The 13,844-nt window shown below is 43.5% G+C and overlaps 1 long non-coding RNA gene across 5 annotated transcripts in view; it reads right to left on the bottom strand.

Moving 5' to 3' along the window:
- LOC311594128 overlaps positions 1-13,844 on the bottom strand; it is a 297,973-nt gene that overhangs the window by 133,570 nt on the left and 150,559 nt on the right. Inside the window, exon 3 of one of the 5 annotated variants that reach the window (XR_014777973.1) lies at positions 1,299-1,413. The exons of the other annotated variants lie outside the window; for them this stretch is intronic. This is a non-coding gene — a long non-coding RNA (uncharacterized lncRNA). The remainder of the gene's footprint in view (positions 1-1,298; positions 1,414-13,844) is intronic. 5 annotated transcript variants of the gene reach the window in all.

The following is a 13,844-nucleotide window of genomic DNA, read 5'->3' as shown; positions in this document are numbered from 1 at the left end:
AGATATCAATCCTCTAAATTGCCTCCCATAGTGGGGCAGGCATGGGATCCCCGTCTCAATCCTATGCCATCTGCTTCTAATAACTTCTATCAAGCTACCTCCCATCCATAATCCCAAATACTTGCTCATGTTCTTCATCTGGGCTGGATTCTCCATCCACGCCGCGGGCCATGTGCTTCTCCTCCAGCTAACCCATGGCGGCCTTCCTCTCTTCACTTCAAGTCTCCTTTTTCTTTCTCCTCATGGCAGTCTTTTCCTTTTCCCAGAATTCCTCTCTCTCTCAGCCCCTCCTATCTCCTGCCCTGCCCAGGTGGGATGGCTTTTTATTAAGCAAAAGGTGGGTCAGACAGCAAGTAGTATTTAGCGTCAAAATACATCAGTTATCTCCCAACACCTCTACCCACAAGAATCTCACAAACCTGTTAGGAATAGAAGGTGACAATTTGAGGATAGTATACCGAAAGCATCCACTGTGACATGGAAGAAAATGACAATGACAACGGGAAAGACGGGGATGGGGGCATGACGCCATAGGTTGCCTGCACATTCTCTTCCAGGTTTGTAGACAGTGTTTAGCAAGAAGAGAGTTAACTTTTAAATCTCTTTAGTCAAAATTGTAGCTCAGAGTTTTTGCAGTCCCTTTAAGTCATGCTCAGTTATGTAATACTCACTTCCAAAACATCTTAACGCTTAGAAAATAGTTCCCTCATCCGTTAGCTGTGCTGTAGCTCTGGGCAAAGTTTGGCCCATCTGTGATTTTTGATAAAAATTATTAGCACTCTAAAAAATGTAGATTTAGTCCTATCTAGTTCTAATACCCATAAAGAAATGGCATAATAGATGTGCCGAGAGGCATTTTGTTATTTTTAGACAGGCAATTTACGATCTAAGGAAGATATGCATTAGAGTAACTGTTATGGGTTGAATTGTGTTCTCACATTACTTCACGTGTTGAAGACCTAAGTTCCAATACCCAGATTGTAACTTTATTTGTTCATGGGGTCTTTAAAAAAGAGTTTAAGCCAAAATGAGTCAGTGACCTGGATATCAATCATATGACCAGTGTCTTTATCGGAATTTGCACGCCATTAGGGTTTAATATGACTGTTTCTCACAGGTTCCTGTTTGGAATGTTAGATAGCTAGCTAGTCACCCTATTTTGGGAGAACGTGGGAACGTTGGGAGGTGGGGCCTAGCTGGAAAAAGCAGGTCAGCAAGCCAGGTGTTTGTGCGGTTAATGTTCTATTTCTCCTGATCAGCCGTGAAGCAAATGGGTGTCTGCCACATGTTGTACCTACCGTGTCATTCTATTCACGCATAGAAGGCCATGTGACTGTGGACTGCACACTTTGAAACCATCAGCCAAATTTAAAATGTCCCCTAAGTTGTTATTTGTAAGATATTTGATCACGCCTACATAAAAAATATATATATAGAGAGAGAGACATACCTAGATACATACAAGTGCAGGAAGGAGAAAATGGCTACCCCCATGCTAAGGAGAGAAAAGTGCAAAAGGAACCAGGTCTGAAGACACCTTGGCCGCAGGAAGACTTTCAAGCAAATAAAGTTGGCCAGTCCACAGCAGTTCACTATAGCAGGTCCAGCAAACTAATACAACAGGTAGACTCTACATGCATTTCTCCATGGATAATGCAAGAACATAGAACTTGTGTCTATGACTCCTACTGACACTTATTTTATACATTTCAGTGGTTTACTAAAATGCCTGTGCTAACTAATGTTTGATAATATTTGTTGAACTAATAATGTATCAACATTATAATTTTTAGTTAATTCAAGACACAACTTCTTCTATTCTTGGGAGTACATGCTTGCAATTACAGTACTTTAGAGGCGGAGACGGGATGATTACAAGTTCAAGGACAACCTTGTAGGCTTTGGTATGTTTTTTAAAAGCTACTTTATTTGGGGTTTCTTAATGCCTCTACCTCCCTTCCAACCCACTTACCCTAGATAGGAGAGAAGAAAGGTTAATAGGGACAACGGAAGTAGACCTTTTTAGACTCAGCTCCTTGGGCTGAATCCACTCTTCATCATCAGGATCCAAGCAGACCCATTAAACAGCAAACATGCAATTCAGCAAAAGCAACTGCAACTGCAGCAGCCATAACCTAGATGTGTTCTTTGAAGCATTTCTCTCTAGGAGTGCCTCAAAGCGAAGCACTAGACAGCCAGTCAATGCATAACAATGCAAAAGCAATTGACCTTTGTTATTTGGATTATTTATACTCCCCCGCAGCTCATACAGGATGTTTTACAACTGGCAAAGATCATGCCCCCACATGAAGCAATTCTCTTTCTAGCAGACAAACATCACATGCCCTCACACAAGGCATTTGCACACCCCACACTTGGGGCCAGATCAAAACTGTGTTGACATCAACTACACAACCTGGCTACATAGTAAGCCCGGGGGGCATGTGGGGGCAGATATACGCTAATGATTCAAAGAAAACATTAACCTGAAAAAAAAAAACTTACCTGTTATTAAAAAAAAAAAATCAAGTGCAGAGCAGGAGAGATGGCTCAGTAGTTAAGAACACTTATTGCTCTTATAGAGAACCCAGATTCAGCTCCCAGCACCCATATGGTGGCTCACAACCTTCTAGAACTCCAGTTCCAGGGGATGATCTGGCACTCAAGTGCCAGGAATGCAAGTGATGCACACATATATGCCGGCAAGTAAAACACCCATACACATGAAGTTAAAATAACAGAATTTTTAAAAATCACATATACTTACATATTTGGTAAATTTGTAATAATGGCTGAAAACTTTTAACCATTAAAATAACAAATAGAAAGATTATCTTTTCTTTAAATGTTAATGAGTCACTCCAACAATATAAAAGACTCAAATTACAAAGAGGAAAAATTGTGGACTAATGAAAATATTTCACCTGAATATTGATGCAAGTTCCTAACATTAAGACTTCTCCCCTAGGATCTGTTTCTCAGAGTTTTTCCTATGATCTTACTGACCTCTTCCAAACCCAACTGAAGTTGTTCAAAACACAGTTATCTCAAATGTGGAGCTGTTTGGGCTGTGGTACGAGTTACCCCACTGTTTGCAAGGGTTGACTGGGATGATCTGGCTGGGTAGGCAAAGGTCCTCTTCCTCCATCTCCCCACACTCTATGTGTGTCCTTCCAAAATCAGCGAGCTCCATCAGTGACTCCCTTTCCCACAAAGGAAGAACATTCTCCAGGCAGGGATATAGGAGAAGCTACTCTTGTTTACCAGAACCTGGAGACAAGCTCTCAAGACCATAGGCTTCCTTCATCTTCTAACTGTAAAGGATGACTTTGCAAATCAAAGAGTATTCTTTAAGATTGGGGAGCAACCTCATAAGGAAGGCATGGATATGAAGGTGGAGACAATTTAATTCACTCATGGGAACAGAGGACCTGGATAGGACTATAGTATATGAGGTTCCCCTCCATGGTATACAGCTTCATTGTCAACGTGACTTTATTTAGAATCACCATGGAAACATACCCTCCCCCCAATGTGTCTATGATTTCCAGACTGGCTTAACTGTAGAGAGAAGAACATACCAGGAGTGTGGGCAGCACCATTTCATGGGCTAGGGTTTTGGACTAAATATAAAGAGAAAGGCTTGCTAAGCAGCAGCACTCATCTCTCTATTTCCTATCTGAGGGTGCAACGTGACTAGCGGTGCGGGCTTCCGCCATTACGCCCCCCTGCCGAGATGGACCGCATCCTCAAACTGGAACCCAGATAAACTCTTCCCTAAGTAGCTTGGTCAGGTATTTTGTCATTGCAACCCAGAAACATAACTAACATGATCCCTGAGCATGTGTTTGGTCCTATTTAGAGTCTTTTCATATACTATCCAAATGGCTGTTTCCTGAAGTGTTTCCAGAATTAAACATCTTCAACTGCCTGTGTTTCCTGATGATCTCCCTCCTTCCTGAGAACAGGACGGTGAAGCTCTCTGCAGAACTTCACTGTCAGGGAATGTAGGTCCTTTTCTCTGCTTGGAACTGTGTAGTGTAGTGACCACGGATCTACCATGCCTATAACCTAAGCAGCAGCTTCTCTTCAGCTTCAAGGAGGAGGGGAAGGGAAGTGGAAATGGAGAAGAAAGGACAGATTCCAAAGTATTACCAAAGTAAGTAACCTCTGGGACATAGGTGGAACACCCCATTCTCACTGTCAGCAACCCCACACATTCTTTCTTGGGAACTACTTGTGGTGTAATCAATAGGCCCCCTGGGAATTCAGTCATGAGCAAAAGAGACAGAAATATATCTGTTGCAAGGAACTGATACTCCATTTTGTAAAAGTAATTCAATATATAACATGCTACCCAGAAGCTGGGTCAGGAAAGCATGCCTCAACTCCATAGGAAGCCAAGGTAAGAGGACCACAATTCAAGGTCCACATAAACATCCTATTAAGACCTATGCCAAAACTTGGAGAAATAAAAATGGCCAAAGAGAATGAGCATGCATGTAGCTCAGTGGTAGAGTGAGGCCCAGTACAGCTCTCGCCACCAAGAAAAGACAAGAGAAAAATACTAGATAGTATTTGATGCAAGGAAGAAAAAGTAAAATAGAGGTGAATGATACACAATGTGATCACGGGTTGCAATATTAGCTTCTCTAGGAAAGGAGATATGGATCCAGCTCAGAAGACCCGGAAGAAAGCACCAAATCACATCATCACCTTCTCAAATGCCCCTGAGCTCTAGATCTCAACTGCCCAGCTTCACAATGAACTGTGTGTCCCTGAAGACTCAGCGACTGCACTAAAAGTTCTGCGGCCTGCTAGACTTGGGCTGAGTGGAGGATAGTGAGTGTAGACAGGAGGGATGTTACATGCTACGTTGGACTCTCTTTGGTCCATTTTCATTGCCATGTACAACTAACCTCTGTATCTGACATAACAGCCTCTTCACTTTCAGATAAATATTCTTGAAATGTAGATTCCTCAACCAGAAAGGAGAGAGTCAACCCCTAAATCCCTAGATTCCATAGACTGCTTGGCCTTGCTGCAGCCTGCCTACCTAGTGACTCTGCTTGCTTAGTTTATAAACACATCAACTCGTAACTCCCTTTCCTAAGACTATAGATACACACGTAAACTTCCTCATAATATAACATGCCATTTTGAATAACTCAAATTCCTGTTCACTCGTAGTTGACTCAGAACAGAGTTTTTAAAAGCTGTGTTGGTATTTTTAAGTCAATACCTTTCATACATCCTCTCATTATTTATTGTGTGAATTTGAGCAGATTACCTAAGTTTTCTGTTTTAAAATGTTACCATCTCTGAATTGAGGATGACAATACTTAATCTGTAGATAGTCAATGAGCCAATGATGAGTCGATGCAAAAACAAAACAAAACATTGCCTGGTGTCTAAGAACTCTACAGGTACCAGGCTTTCAAAATTCTCTTTAAAAAAAAAATCCTTTCTGCTCTTTGACTTCAACACTAAGATGAGACTAATGATGCTAGACTACCTCACTGGCTTGTGGTAAGGACCAGATGAGAGCCAACACAAAGAGCTCCTCACGGAAGGAACAAATGTGTGGTTCCTGCTCTGTTGCCATAGCTACGAGGTACCACTGCTACTTTCTTAACAATTACAGCAGCATCCTCATTGGGGAACTATCCACCGGGGCAAGATAACGTGACCTTGAAGGCATAAGTAGGTATCTACAATAATCTTAGTATAAAAGAAAGAAGAGGTAATTAAGATCCTTTGTCCTAGGGCTAGGGATGTAGGTCAGTGGGTAGAGTGCTAACCCATCAGCCCCCAATGCACAAACCAAGAGATGAAGGCCAGAGGATCAGAAATTCAAGGTTATCTCCAGCTTCATAGCAAGTTCAGGACTAGCTTGGGCTTCATAAGGTCCGATCTCAAAAGAAGGGGGAAGTGGAGGAAAAGGAAGAGAGGAAGGAGAGGAGGAAGGAAGAAGGAGAACAAAGAAGAGAAGAGAGGATGGAGGAAGAGTAGGAGGAGAGCACAGCAGCCAAGAGCATATGGGCACTGAGAAGAAAGGGAAGTGGAGAGAGAATGTGGGAGGAGTTGCTATAAGTGGGGGTTTGCAGGGTGAGGGGGCTGTGGGTATTCTCAAGGGCTGAGCCCGTGGAGAAACATTTTGAAAAGAGGGATCCATGAAATTCAATTTTGAAACTATTTGTTTAGTTGCAACATGAATGCCTATCTGTTCCTGTCTCCAAAATCTTTAGCAGACAATTACACTCCTTAGGGTTTTATGATTCCTTTGTACAAATCTTGGGAAGCATTTCATCAGCTTTGATTGGCCATGAAAGTACAAGTTCCATGAGAATTTGGAGAAATCTTAGGGAGGACTTTGCACTTTTACAGGGAATGAACGAAGTGGGGAGGAAGGACAGAAGAAACACAGAGAGTAGGAGAAAGAGGGAGGGGGGTTGGACAGGAGAAAGGTAGGCTCATAATGGAGCCTAAAGCTCACACAACGGAAAGGCCTGGTAAGCAATCCCACAGCTGAATCAGAGCAGTGGGCAAAGGTGGACAAATCAGCCAGAAAGGAAATACGATGGGGTTCTAAGAGCAGCTCTTAACACTTGTGGATACAGTGCCATAGATCACATCTGACTCAGAAAGTGAATTTCTTCGCCTTCATCTTCATCTCTATCCCAGTAACCGTGCAAATCAAAACAGCCCTTGTTGCCAGCTGTGATTGGCACCCTCCTTGCACCAGGTTCTAAGTCTTTTGGGGTCTAAGAATGCGAACCCTAGATTATGAGCCCTAGAGCAACTGTGCAACCTATGAAAGGTGTCGGCAGTCAGAACCTCGGGTTCCCTCTTTTCCATCCTTTAAGAGAAACTTAGGGCTGGCAAGATGGCTCAGTGGGTAAAGGCACTAGCTGCCCAGCCTGAGCTTGATCCTCAGGGTCCACATGGTGGAAACAGACAACTGGCTCTTGGGGACTATCTTCTGATCTCCACATGTTTCCATGAGGTAACACAGCTCACATAGTCTCACTGCCTCGATCTTTGGCCAAGTACAGTCATGGGCTGAACACTCTGACACTTGAGCAAAGCAGCCCTCCTTTTGATACTATGGAAGTGAAAGTATAGTCACTCACAAACCTCCTGTTAAATTGTTTGTGTCAGTTATTTAGTCAAAACATCATAAAAGTAAGTAACTCACAAGCTCATAAAAGTAGATAGAACATAAAGTATCTAAAGAAAGAAAATATGCCAAACATAGAACTATTTAAAGTGACTAGTGTATCACACACAATATGGGAAAATCAAGAAAATACAATTAAAATGGGTAGGTTGGGAGCCACAGGAAATAAGATCAAGAGGATAATTTTTCATTATTTAACTTTTTAAAAATTCTTTGTGAATTTCACATCATGCACCCCAATCTCACTTGTCTCCTTTGTCCCTCTGTACATGCCCCTCTCAAGAAATAAAATCTCATTGTGGAAGCTGTAATGTGTCCTACAGTATATCCTTTTGTCTATACATTGCAAATGCCCATTGCAATGAGTCGTTGATCTGGCTCAAGGCCTCTGACTTCTGCTGCGCTACCAATACTAGATCCTCACTGGGTCTCCTCTCTGATATCCTGATGTTGCTATGTGTCATGAAGATCCTACAGTTTTGGATCTGCAGGCTAGACCCATCGTGTGCTCTAGCACTTCATATACCAAGTATATGTTAGGGATGGCCAATTCAAAGCCCTGGATCTGGGCCTGGGAGGTAGCTAAGCTGGCCACCCTGCCAGCTCTCCTGCACATATGCCACCAGTGAGCTCTCCAGCACTGCCTCAGCTAGCTCACCCAACACTGCAGGTGGCAAGGAGCAAGAGCCAGCTCTGCTACTCTCATGCTCTCCTTGATGGCTTACCTGCACCCACTCCACTAGGGCCAGGTCTACTGTGTTGCTCAGGCAAAGTGCAGGGCCTACTCTTCTAGTGCTGCAGCCAGGGAGGGACAAGGAAAGCTCTCTTGCTCTCCAGACCCCAGGGCCAGCTCTCCTGCCTGCCTCAGGTGGGGAGGGTCCAGGGTGGTAAAGGGGCATCTTTTCTCCCACCCATGCCATCACATGGCAGACAGGGACAAGTTCACATCCTCATAGGCAACTCACCTGCAACCCCTGAAACCAGGGCCAGCTCTGCTATGCTTCCAGGCAGAGGTGCAGGACCACTCTCCTGAGTGCTGCAGATAGTGAGGGACGAGGCCAACTCTCCTGCCATTGGGGACAGCTCTACACAACCCCCAGACATCAACATGGCCCCAGGTGGCAGACCAGGCCAGAGATGTCCAACTGGCTTTTGGTGGTAACAGATTGCCACTGCTACAGAGCCACAGACCCAGACATGGCCCTTAGTGGCAGCACAGGCTAGGACATCACCATAGCCTTAGGTGGCTTTGCCAGCTACTCATATCAAGCTATTTCTCACTGCCCTTGAAAGTTCCCAGTTCAACCTCTCTTCATTGTGCACACATCCTTCTGTTTTTCTTTCTCTTTCATCTCTTTACCACTTGCTTCCTCATCTTAGTACTGTCCAGAGCCTCTGGGTATCTGGGGTATCTCAGGAGTGCTATGCCCTGTCTTGCCATGTAGCACTGGGCAGGGGCATCTTGGGCATGATCTGCCCACTAGGGCCCCATGGCATGGGACTGGGGTGATGTTGAGAGATTCTCAGGGCCATGTGGCACCAAGCTTAGCGTCTTAGAAGGACAATTAAGAACTGGGTTGTGATAAACCTTAAACATCTTTGTAAGTAATTTGAAATTTGTTTATAGGAAAATAATGAAACTAGTTTGGGGGCATGTTGATGAGCTTGTTTGTGTAGGTTTAAGGAAAGCAAGTTCTGCTCATGTATATTCATTTTCAATCCTATGTATCAGATAAACTAGGAGATAAAAATTTATTAGTCCTTTGATACCCTATGAGCATATACAAGGGGAGGAGGTCCCCCTCAGTCACAGTCATAGGGGAAGGGAGTAAGGGAAAAATGGGAGAGAGTGAGGACTGGGAGGATACAAGGGATGGGATAACAATTGAGATGTAATATGAATAAATTAATAAAATATATTTTAAAAATGTATTAGTCTTTTTAAAATCAAAAGTAATGTATTAGTTCTAGTCTTTGGGCCTCTGGATAATTCTTTTCTTAAAAACAAAAACTGCGATGGGATAGAGGCATTGGGAGAGATTGCAAAGACAAGTGTCCTGTTGGCCATCAGACCCAATGTGTAGCTTCACTTATTCATGGCCTCAGGATAATGTCTTGTTGTCATCAACTACTGTTTTCTACAGCTTTTGATTGCAGGAGGAATCCCCAGTCCATTTGTAGTTTCTAATTTACACAATATAGTAACAGACCAAAAAAGCACCTAATTTTCTGATAGAAAAGAATCCATTACATGGATGGTTGTCTCTGAAGTATCTCAATAGGAATCACATGAAATCTCTTCATTTCAATGGCTAGGAGAATGAATAAATTCAGGCTAGACAATTCAATGAATTACCTATCCACATCATCCATCAGTCACCTGATAATGTTACCAGCTACAGTGACTATATAATATCCAGATAAAACCTCAGCTTCATAGGAAAGAAAAAAATCAGGTTGTCACATTTGCAATGTTTCCTATTAAAGATGTCTCAGCCTGAGATTGTGAAGGACCAAGGAAAGGTTTAAATTATTTCTGGAAATACATATTTCTATATGTATTAATAAAAATATACAAATTTCTATATGTATTAATAAAAATATACAAGTGTCTTAAGTATGATGTTTTTATTAAAATAATTTCCCTGATCAACTGGATATTTAGAGATGAGTAACCCAAGGTGTAAAAAAAAGGAGGTTTTATCCTGTAACACAAGCCACGTCCTTCTCCATGGGATGACCTTAAGCAAAAATTTTGAACTGGTGGTAGGACAAGCGAGTACTGGCTTTGCTGTCTTACAAAGTGGACATTGCCCCTTCCAAAGCTCGTGAGAAAATACCCAACTATCCTGGGTGTGTATTTCTCACCCCCCCCCCCCCCCGAGAGAAACAGAAATTGTAACTAAGCCCACCTAGCTCCAGTCTGTTACAATATATATGGTGACAAAGATGATAGTGATGATGGTGCCAGTGGTGATGACAGTGCTGGTGTTGATGATGGTGACAATGGTGATTGTTATATATGAGAATAAGATAATGACAGATACAAGGTACCAGATATTATGTTACACGGAGTTTATTAAGTGAGCATGGGGAAAGAAGAAAAGGGGGGAGTAAGAAGAAGAAGAAGAGAGTAAAGAGAGACCTTGTGGAGGGTCTGTTCTTACCTACCCATGGTAGGTAAGCAATGACATCACAGGTAGGCAGACTGAAGCAGAATCCTAACAATGATAGTGATGGTGCTGATGATGACTATAGTGATGATGGGGACAGTGGTGATGAGAACAGTGATGGTGGTGACAGTGATGGTGATAGTGATGGTGATGATGGTGGTGATGACAGTGGTCTGGTGCTTTGATAGTGATAATTTATGATGCTGGTGATACTTTATAACATACCAATGTCATCTTCGATAGATAGAAAGATCCAGAGAATCCTAAGTGTTAGTGGGATGGGGAACATTCCAGAGAGGGCGGAAAGATACACAGAGTTAAGGAGTCTATGCCAGTCAGAGGAGATCAAAGGCTTGGTCCTCTTCACCACCAACCACTCTTCTCTTTCCAGGATCAAGTTAGTGACTCCTTTTATATTTTGATGTAATCTTTGTTATTATTCCTCTAGTGTGACCACGGTGCTCTGTCAATAAATTCTTCTCATCATATCCATGTAACTTACACTACACGGGTACTGAGGACAAATGAAAACAAGTCTCCCCCTAGCAAAACTGTTGCCAGCACATTAAATAGGCTCCTCTGACTTTTTCTTCTCTATTTTTGTTGTTTGAGGATGTTCTGGTGGCAGCAAACACAGGGTCTGTCTCAAGCCTCCCCTCGCTCCGCTCCCTGAAGTTAATATACATCCATCCATCCCCAGAGGCACCAGCGCCTCTGAGAAGCAAGTAGCAAATGGGATGAAAATGAGACAAATGATCCACAGCCTCAGAGCTTTGTTTCCAGAAGCATCTGGTGGCCATATCCAGATCTCTGAGGCTGGAAACGGCAGGAAGCAGTAAAGGCAGCTATGTGGCCCAGAAAAAATAAAATAAGTGGGGGCGGGGGTACAGACCTGAATGTCCTGCCATTATTCAATTTCCCACTGGACCAGCATCTTCCAAGTCTGCCAGATTTTGCCAAACCTCATGCACATTTAAAAGTCTCCGGAAAACCAGGAAGGCCTTTTGGGGGGTGGGGGGGGGAAGACTCATTCATGTTTGGACTTAGGCAGACTTAGGAACCTTTGATAGCACTGTCATTATTCTGCTAGGGACACCACAGAGCAGTCAGCAAGATCTCCCGCAATGGGCACAGAATTTCCCTCGGAATTTACAGAGCAAGAAGAAACCTTAAACACATATCACCAGAAGACCCAGGTTACATAATGTCTCCATCCCCCTCCTGACAGCTACAATTATGAGTCAATCCTGGTTTAAATATGAAACCGGAAGCTCCGCGTTTCCCCTCTGACTATGTGGCAGGCTAAGTTAGAACTCCCCAGGCCTGTCAGTTTGGAGATCTGAGCCACTTCCACAGTCACTAATCTAGCAAGAGACCAAATGACCGGGTAATTAAAAGCAGCACACCAGAAAGCCCTGCTCCGGGCCAGATGTTGCTGAGTCCTGCTCCAGGCCAGATGTTCTCCTTGCTTAGCCATTACCCACATAAGGAACAGAAATAGCCCCCCTCTCCTCCCGCCCTTCCCCCCCCCCCACCTCCAGTGCAGCTTTAAATTCTCCTTTTCTTTATCCCTTCCAGCTAATTTCCGGCTTCTGATCTTTCAATCCCACAAAATAAAGTAAAAATAAAAGCCCCATTACGAAAAGATGGCATGTTATTGAACACATGACTGTAAGTTGTAATGCGCTCCGTAGTCTCCTCTTTGTACTTCTTAAAGCATTCCAGCGCCTGAGAAGTTAAGTTACCCTGGCAACCTCACATGACTAAAGGCTCCAGAGAGCCCCACCTAGCTGCAGGGACTCATTTAAGTCAACAAGGGCCACCCCTACACTTAGTAGCCCAGAGACTGAGTAAATAGTACTGCTGGGGGGGGGGAGTGGGGTTTATTTTAGGGACCAAAGGCTGCTGAATGAAGCAGCCCCTCCCTTTTTTAAAACCCCAAACACAAGACAAATAAAACTCTCCATCCTACCCTTTGGAGAAGCCTCATTAAGGCCGTGGGTCAGCTGGTAAATAAAGGAGGAGGCTTCTTGGTATTTTTCTAGCCGATGGTCAAATTACATAGCTCTTAGAAAGAAAAAAAAAGCCAATAACTCATACCTGGAAAAAAATGGCAAAGTGATATGTTATAGAATTGCTGTGATCTTCTCAGATTGGAAGCGGCAGTTTGCATCTGTCTCTTGGTATCCAGAGTCTGGTCTCTTTACTGCAGCCTGCCCTGGCTTTAGAACCTCAGAGGCCTGAAGGATCTTGCAGGGACAGAGACTGGAGGAACGATCCTAATTGCGATTAGCGGCCATACATAAGTGGTTTAACCTTCTTAGAGTAATTTATTTTCTTTTCAGACAGAGTTTCCACGTGTCCCTGGGCTGGCCTCAAACTCATTATGCAGCTGAAGATAAACCTTTGAACTCTCAACCCTCTTCCCAAGTGCTAAGGTCACTGGTACGTGCCACCACACTGGCAAGAACATTGACTCTTGCCTGTAGCGATCTCCCTTGGATTGTTAATATTTGCTAAAAACCACCACCTGCTAACGGCCAAGCTGAAAGACAGAAAGAAACAGGATTGCTAGATGATTTCAAGAAAGCTCACCTGATCTGCTGTGTGCGGGGGCAACTGCCCTCATGCTAGTGTATGGCTTGTGTTCTAGCCCAGAGTCACCTTATCTGTGGGGCTTTGTGCTGTGCTGCTTGTGTCTGCGTGGTTGAACAGAATAAACCGAGTCGGGAAAGAATCTCAGATGTCAAAGATGATGTCCATAGGAAGGCAAAGTGGAGACCAGAATGGCAGTCAAATGAAACCCATGGATGAGAAAGGAAATTACTAATGTACTGGGGGGTCAAACTATACCGTAGGACATAAAGAAACACTGGGGTACCAGTTTTAAAGTGAACTTCCTGTTACCTGTTGTTTTTTAAAAATTATCTGTATTACCTGTAAGCCCGGCTAGCAATCAATCAAGACACAGGCACTTGTTATATTTTAAAATAATCTTAGTTAACCTGGGGCAGGGCAGATACCAATCCTCTAAATTACTTTCCATAGTAGGGCCTCAGGCCTGGGATCCCTGTCTCAATCCCACGCCATCTGCTTCCAATAACTTCTATCAAGCTACCTCCCATCCATAATCCCATATACTTGTTCATGTTTTTTTATCTGGGCTGGATTTTCCATCCACACCGGCCATGTGCTTCTCCTCTATCTAACCCATGGCAGCCTTCCTCTCTTTACTTCAGGTCTCTTTCTTTTTTCCTCATGGCGGTCTCTCTTTTCTTTTTTCCAGGATTCCTCTCTCTCCTAGCCCCACCTATCTCCTCTGCCCTGCCCAGGTGGGATGGCTTTCTATTAAGCAAAAGGTGGGTAACACAGACAGTAAGCAGTAATTAGCATCAAAATACATTAGACCATCCCCCAACAGTTACCCATGCTTGGTATGTGTGTGTGTGTGTGTGAGAGAGAGAGAGAGAGAGAGAGAGAGAGAGAGAGAG

Source organism: Acomys minous, assembly GCF_964271855.1.
Source record: "Acomys minous genome assembly, chromosome: 3".
NCBI classification, from domain to species: Eukaryota; Metazoa; Chordata; class Mammalia; order Rodentia; family Muridae; genus Acomys; species Acomys minous.
This window is presented reverse-complemented; position numbering and strand designations above follow the sequence as displayed.